This window comes from Pinus tabuliformis, chromosome 3_2 (assembly GCF_031772625.1).
Source record: "Pinus tabuliformis cultivar Carrire ecotype Pingquan chromosome 3_2, CPIR1, whole genome shotgun sequence".
Classification (NCBI taxonomy): Eukaryota; Viridiplantae; Streptophyta; class Pinopsida; order Pinales; family Pinaceae; genus Pinus; species Pinus tabuliformis.
Window position 1 is genome coordinate 1,192,775,486 of NC_142302.1, and position 7,396 is coordinate 1,192,782,881.

Sequence of the window (7,396 nt, forward strand, 5' to 3'; positions counted from 1 at the left end):
AGGCTTTTATGGCTGATGAATTTACGGTCTCAAATGGTTATTTATCGGTTCGTTTTTTCTGGATGAGCTTGAACTCTGGAGGAAGCTTGCTCACATGCTTATGTTTATTTTTTAACGAGCATGAATTCCACGTTAAAACTGCTCGGTTTTGCGTTTATTTTTTAACGAGCATGAACTTTGCCAAAACTGCTCGTTCTTTTGCATGCCCCCAGCATCATAATAACGCATGTCAAAGGAGGGTGCCCCCCAAGCTTCATTGCATTCAACTTGGTGATTGAAATGAAGGTTTACCTTTGAATTTTGAAAAGGGGATTTGTTTCATTTTTTAATGAGGTTGACACAATAAAAGAACTATCCTCATGATTCCTTGTTTCATTTTTTAACGAGGTTGACACGAGATAAGAACCGTCCTCGGGGCCCACTGTATTTACAGTACTTCCATTAGGGCGATGATCCACGCTGACAAAATGTTTAGGAATCTTCCGAATCCGTTGGATATAGAAGATTTCATATTGTAGGTTTCCACTGTGGCTACTTCCGCCAGATTACCTACCGGCGGTAGGGCAAAAGTACCCATTAACGCAGGGTCTTTTAGGATACCTACTCCAATATTTTGGAGCGATTGATTATTTTCATGGATCATTGTGCTACTTCCCGTAACTTGAGAACTGTCGAGGAGGAAAGTTTGTTGGTCGACGATTGTAATTTTCCCTTGAAAAGGAAATACAATCCTCCTGAAGTAGGTCGACACAACTGCAGCCATGGCATATATCCAAGGCCTTCCTAGTAGGATGTTGTAATCGAGGTTTCCATTGATTACTTCAACATCAACTTCTACTGTTTTGCCCCCTAGTTCAACTTGCAAGTTACTTAAAATCCCGTATGGAGTGTATGATCGTCCATCAAATGCTTTTAATGTCGTTGATGATTTCAACAAGGGTGGTGAGCCTAAATTTTTCCAGCAACTCATCGACATAAGACATGTAGATGCCCCCTCATCAATAATTGTTCGATGAACAGTCTTGTTGAGGGCTTTCACTTGAATAAGGAAAGCTAGTTGAGCTGGTAACTTAGGGTCATATCCTTTATGATCAAAGGCCACAAGATTGGAATCCATTGGGCCAATCCCACCAATGGCTGATAATAAAGCTTGCTCTTGGGAGGTGCAATTTTGCTGTACCTCAGGCGTCGACATAGCGGACGATGGTTGAGCCAGGTCCTCTATTATATTGTAACCCTGTGTTATTTTTGCATGAGGATTAAATGTCGATTTGTGTACTACTCCCTTTGGCGACTCTATCATTGGTTCAGGAATGATGGGTGGCACGACTTTGGTCAAAGTTGTTGTTGAACTACTAGGTTGTTTATTTGCCTTGTTGTTCAACTGCTTTGGATTCCTGTAATCTTTATTCCTTGTCAAAGCATTATTCTGCTGCTTTGAGGTAGACAAAATAAGCACTTGGGATCGGGAAGCATTTTGATTAGCAACCAGATTTTGTCTTGGATTAGGAAATGGATCAGTCAATACTGCTGGGGTTTTTGAACTCTTAAAGAGCTTCTTAACTTCAGCTATATGTGGACAATCTTTCGTCCAATGATCCTCATCGCATATATGACACCCTGTCGTGGGTTTCCCTTTCCTTTTCTTTTTCTTCTTGCCCCCTGGTTGCTTCAGTTGTTTGCCCTTGTCGGTCGACATGGCATTTACTTCTGAGGCAAGAAGTTCCTCATTTGCATATTGACTAGAAATTTTGCGTTTGCCAGTCACGCCATTGCCGGCGTGATAGTCAGTATTCGATTTAGGAGGGGGAGGAATTGAAAATTCAAGTCTGGGGGCGTCAGGTATTTTGTCGTAGAGCGTGCCAGACTGAGTATATACTAAGTCCAGATATTGAACACGAGCAATGACCTGCTCCTCTGTTACGACTCCCCCCTTGGCCACATCTTCCGTTATAGCCGGAAGTAACGACTTTATAAACCATTCAGCTAACAGTTGATCGGGAATGTAAGTTTTCACCATCCTATGACGACGTCGCCACTCATGTATATGATCAGATATGTGAGTGGCCGTTGTCTGTTTGAAGTTGGTAAGGAGTTCTGTTCCCGTTTCATACCTTATCGGTAATTGAAAATGGGTTAAGAAAGTCGTGGCTAAGGAGCTGAAATTGTCGAAAGAGGCTCTTGGCAATTCAATGTACCATTTAGCCGCTGGACCTGTCAATGTCCTCTGGAAGAGGCGAAGTCTTATCGAATCATCGTTTAGAGTGTTCGATGAACACCACAGATGAAAAGTCATGACGTGATTCGATGGGTCTTCACCTGGATTTCCATTGAATTTAGGAATGTCCGATGGAAGTTTATGCGGAATCGCTGGCCACCAAGGGGCATAAGCAATTGGATCATTTGTCAGCCGGTTTAGATCTGGTAATTCTAGAGTTGCTACAAAGGGCAACTGTTGGTTCAGGTTAGGCGAAGCATATCTAGGAAAAGATGGTATCGCCTGAGCAATGGGTCTTTGCAGACCAGCATAATGCTGACAACTTTGACAAAGTTGATGGGCATAACCATTATAGCATGATTGCCCATTACTTACAAAGACTTGTTGCTCAGGTCCTTGATATGATTGTTGGAATGGCGGTTGTTGAGATTGAACCAGCTCTGGTTGTTGGACCATTTGCTGTTGACCAATATTGGATGATTGACCAAGATGAGGAGTCACAGTACTTGTTTGAGCCTGAGTCGCTCCAGATAAGGAGGCACTATCCTGAGATTGTGATTGATGCAACGCATTCACCATAGCAGGAATGGTGGTAATATTCGACACAGGGTGTACTGGTTGCATTGAAGATACAACTCCTGGTTGTTGAGGCAGTATTGGTACCCAACCGCTAGATGTGATTCCAGTTTGACCTGAACTTTGTTGTAAACTCCCATATGGTTGTTCTCCGGGAGGGAACAATGAAAGAGCATACTGCCCTCCACATGGTGGAAATCCAGTACTTAAAGGGTAAATTGGCCTTTGAAGACACATTGGATCAATTTGTTGAGTTTCAACATAAGAAGTACCAGATGATAATCCGGATGAAGCAATAGGAACTAACCATATTGTTGTCCCTGATGGGACTCCGGCTTGTTGTTGACAATTTGCCGGGACAGATGGTACCAGCAAACATCGTTGGAGTAGCAGCAGGAGGCTCTGTTGTTGCTGTGTCGGACGACACAGTCCTAGATGTTGACGGTTGTTCAGACATTTTGAGTCTATCCAAAAGATTTTAGCGATTCTACAAGAACTTACGATGCCAAAAGACTAACTTCGAAGATCAACGCAGGAATAGGAGGTGATTATGTTCCGTTTAAAATAAATTTTATTAACGACGCTTTAGACACAACTTTGCTTTTTCATGTTTTAAGAGTCGAGAAAAAGCTAAAGATGACTCTAGTCTCCTTCGATGTTTTAACGAGCCCGAAGTGACAAATGCTCGGTTGGACTTTTTCAGTTATAGAGTTTGAAAAAGGCCAAAAGAAACTGCTCTGGAGATCTAGGCAGAGGGTGTGCCAAACCTTTCGCAAAACCACGGAATACGTTTTACGGTACGTGTGGTCAATCTTCGTGAATGCTGTGTTCACTGCATTGCGATCAGTAGGGCGGCCGACACGGCTTCCTAAGGATAAAGGATATATGCCTATAGGGGTCTCCCAATATATACTCGACGGTACGTGGGAGCACAAGTCCGTATTAGTGCCACCGACTCTCAGGAGGAATCACCCACCTTCGTAGAGATCGACAGTCACTATGTTTAACGACGCCGGAACACGTCTCTACCTAGACCTCTATGTGTTTGCGTTATGTTACAAAGCGTTGTTATGTAAATTGAATTTATTTTAATGTTGATCTTGTTTAGCAGTTTGCCTTTAAGGATCACCACGAGATGTATGTAACAAATTCCTGAATGCAGTCTAAGATGAGAAGCAAACTTTTTCAAATCTTTTTGACTGATGAAAATCTTAACTACTGAGGGAGAAGAAAGGCATATCTTTTCACACAGTTCATACAGCACAAACTAATGCACTTTCTCCTAAATCATCATGCAAACTTTTTCAAATGCAAAATGCACAATGCATGTATTTTCTTTTCCCTTTCTTAATGTTGATGTATTACAAAAAGAAAGTAGTTATTTAACTTTGATTTCGATTTAAAGTGAAAACAAACAAGCTTGTCCAAAATCAAAAGACACCTTAAGATTTACTTGTTTAATCACTGGAAATACATGAAATCAAACCATAATGACAAAAGTAAAAAGACTAATCAGCTATGGACAGAAAACAAGCTAACTCTTTAGACCAGCAAAATGCCTAACACAGGTTCAGATCTAAGAGGCCAAAGCAAGACTAGTTCACTTTCGTTATGGGAAATTGTAAATGATGTAAGAAATACAAAAGAACAAGTACAATTTCGTTATATAACAGAGGCGGAATGATGGCAAGTAAGGTTGGTTTCAGAACAGGTACAAGACTGGTAACTGGCTGCAAAATCTATAGTGAAAATAGGCAAGAAAAAGGGAGGAAACCCCAAATGCACAAGGCAAAATTGGGCCAACGCAGGTGCTGCACAGCTAGTCTGGCTCTCAGCGCAGGTAGCCCCTTCGGGACCTGCGTTGCAAAGCAGGTAGCCTGTGTACTACCTGCTTTGGAAAACGAAAGTTGCGTTTTCTCAGTTTCCGGGTCACAATTTTCTAAAAAATTCACAGTTTTTGCTCAAATCAGAAGCTATCAGTCAAGCACACACTAAGGGATGACAAGGAAGATGAAAAGCTATCACTAAGAGCTTACAAGGATCCTTGTAGATCAGCTCTTCAAATCATGAACATGCTCAGAAATGAGCTAGAGTAGCTGCCCTCTACTTCGCTTTTGATATAGTCAAAAGCTTTTCGATTTGGTACTATTTTGTTCAGGAAATGAATAGCAAAATACTACAAACAATCAAACCGATACGGTCCCCAGTGGAGTCGCCAGTTTGTTGTAGGGAAAAGTATCCGACTCGGATGACCCTATCCCACTCTAAGGGTGATAGTACCTCAGCAACAACTGTAAAGAAAACTACTTAACGTTTACTTCTTTATGAAAGCAAGAGAGAATGAAGAAATGCACTAACCGTTGCCTTGCGCTTAATGTCGAATCCAAACTCTTCTCTTTGCTTGCTTGCTCCCAACTCCTTGCTCTTTTGCTGGCCCAGCTACAATGAGATCCTGCAAAATAACAAAGAGGGAAACTACAAGAAGCATGCAATCATAACTGATTCAAGGATTAGCATAAATCAAATATACAATTATCACAATATATCATTGAAACAAGTGCATATAGAAGAACCTCAATAGCTTTTATTAATAGAAGAAGTAAAGTTCTGAGAAGGTTACAACCATTGAAGGCCCCAATCCAGCAACACCTCCCAGCAGAAAGAATTTCTCCTCTTCACCTCCTTCAAGCAATCACCCAATAGTTCTATATTGAAACCAACAGCATATCATTACTTTGCCCAAAATTCCAGCCTCCTGAGCTCATAGGAGAGAGCTCAATATATAGATGAATTGAGAAAGGATGAGTCAGCTTGCAACTGATGTGTAGCTGCCTTGTGTCCTCTCTCTCTTCAGTTGATCTTCAGTTCTTGAGTCCACTTGGAGAACCTTGCTTCCACTTGGAGAAACAGAGCCTCTGACTCACCACAAGGCGAAATCCCTGATCCAAGTGTCATTTTTGGAAGATTCCAGAGCAATGACTCAGTGTGCCACTTGTCCCATCTCGCTCAGCGCAGGTGGCCTTTGTTCTACCTGCTTTGCAACGCAGGTACACCATGGAGGAGTTGAGTTTCAGCGCAGAAGCCTAGTGGAGCACCTGCTTTGATTTCAGGATTGCCTGTTTTTGAGTGTTTTCAGGTGGAGAACTTATCTGAGAGCTGTTGGTTTGCTGACCTTGTTCCTCTAGGGGTAGGAACATCATGTTTAGGGACTTTGGATCCCTTGGATTATTGACAATTCATGCCTGATGCTGCAAGGCACAAAATTGTCTATAACATAGTGGCAACATAAACTCTCACTATCAATTATAGCAGCATACATCGTTCACTATCATCATCTCAACACACACACTAACACACTTTAACAACATCATATGAAACATTATATTTGCATAGGTAATACATCAACTATTTCCTCACATATACATGGAATCGAAAATAATACTAAAGATATACAAACTCATCCATACTAAAACTAGCACTAGCAACAACATATGAAACCTTACAAGACTATATAAATAATACATGAACCATTCATAGACATGACAACCATCTAAACTCTCTGCAACACCTTAGCCATAATCTAAAGAATCAACAACAACACATGGCATATACAACATAAACATGTGGCATATATTCATGACAAAAGCACCAGCAACTCATAAACATGACAACCACAACTCCAAAGCCATCTTCTTCTACAAAATCAAAATATTATTAGCAACAAAAAATACATAGCCATCATAATGATCATTTCCTAGCATCAAAATTTACCAAAATTCACTCTCAATTACAAATCCTCTAATCACACAACATCAAACTCTAACCATACTTTGCGCATACACATTGACACACAGGTCACTCTATATACAATGTTTCAGAAAACTTTATGGAGAAAATGTGTTTTCATTTTCATTTAATCGCACTTAATCATAGGTTGCCAATACTTTCTCTTTGCATGGGTGCTCTTGACTCTAAAACGCATAGCCATATCAATCCATCACTGCAAAAAAAACTATAACATTACTCTGCTTATTTTTATCCACACATAACAATATCTCAATTGCACTCTCTAGTAATTTTGCACAACATAAACTCTACAGGTATGTTCATTCAACCTCCAAAAATGTACTTTGATAATATTCCATACATATGTATTTACTTACTAGCAAGATCACAATGATGGACCATAACTCACACAACCATTCTAAAATTACACTAGTGGTATGTCCATATGCAAATCTCATGGACAAGTGTATATATGGACTTCCAATCACATTACATACAACCTTCGGTAATTCACAACATAGAAAATTTTAAACTAATTACCCAACAAACTGATATGTTTAGCCTCTAAGCACACATTATCTAACCTATGATCGATCCATATCAAGGTAGTTTAAACTAATCAATCAACCGCATAAATATCTACCTTGAGACCAAAACCATGCATTAAATTCATTCCATTAGACCTTGGAGACTCAATCAAATGATCAACGGTGGTTGAATTAAATGTTGATGATCGATTCAAATTTCCCTCAAAAACCTTGAATAAAGTCCATGGTACAGCCATGGATTTTCCTTTAGCATCCTAAAGGATTTTTT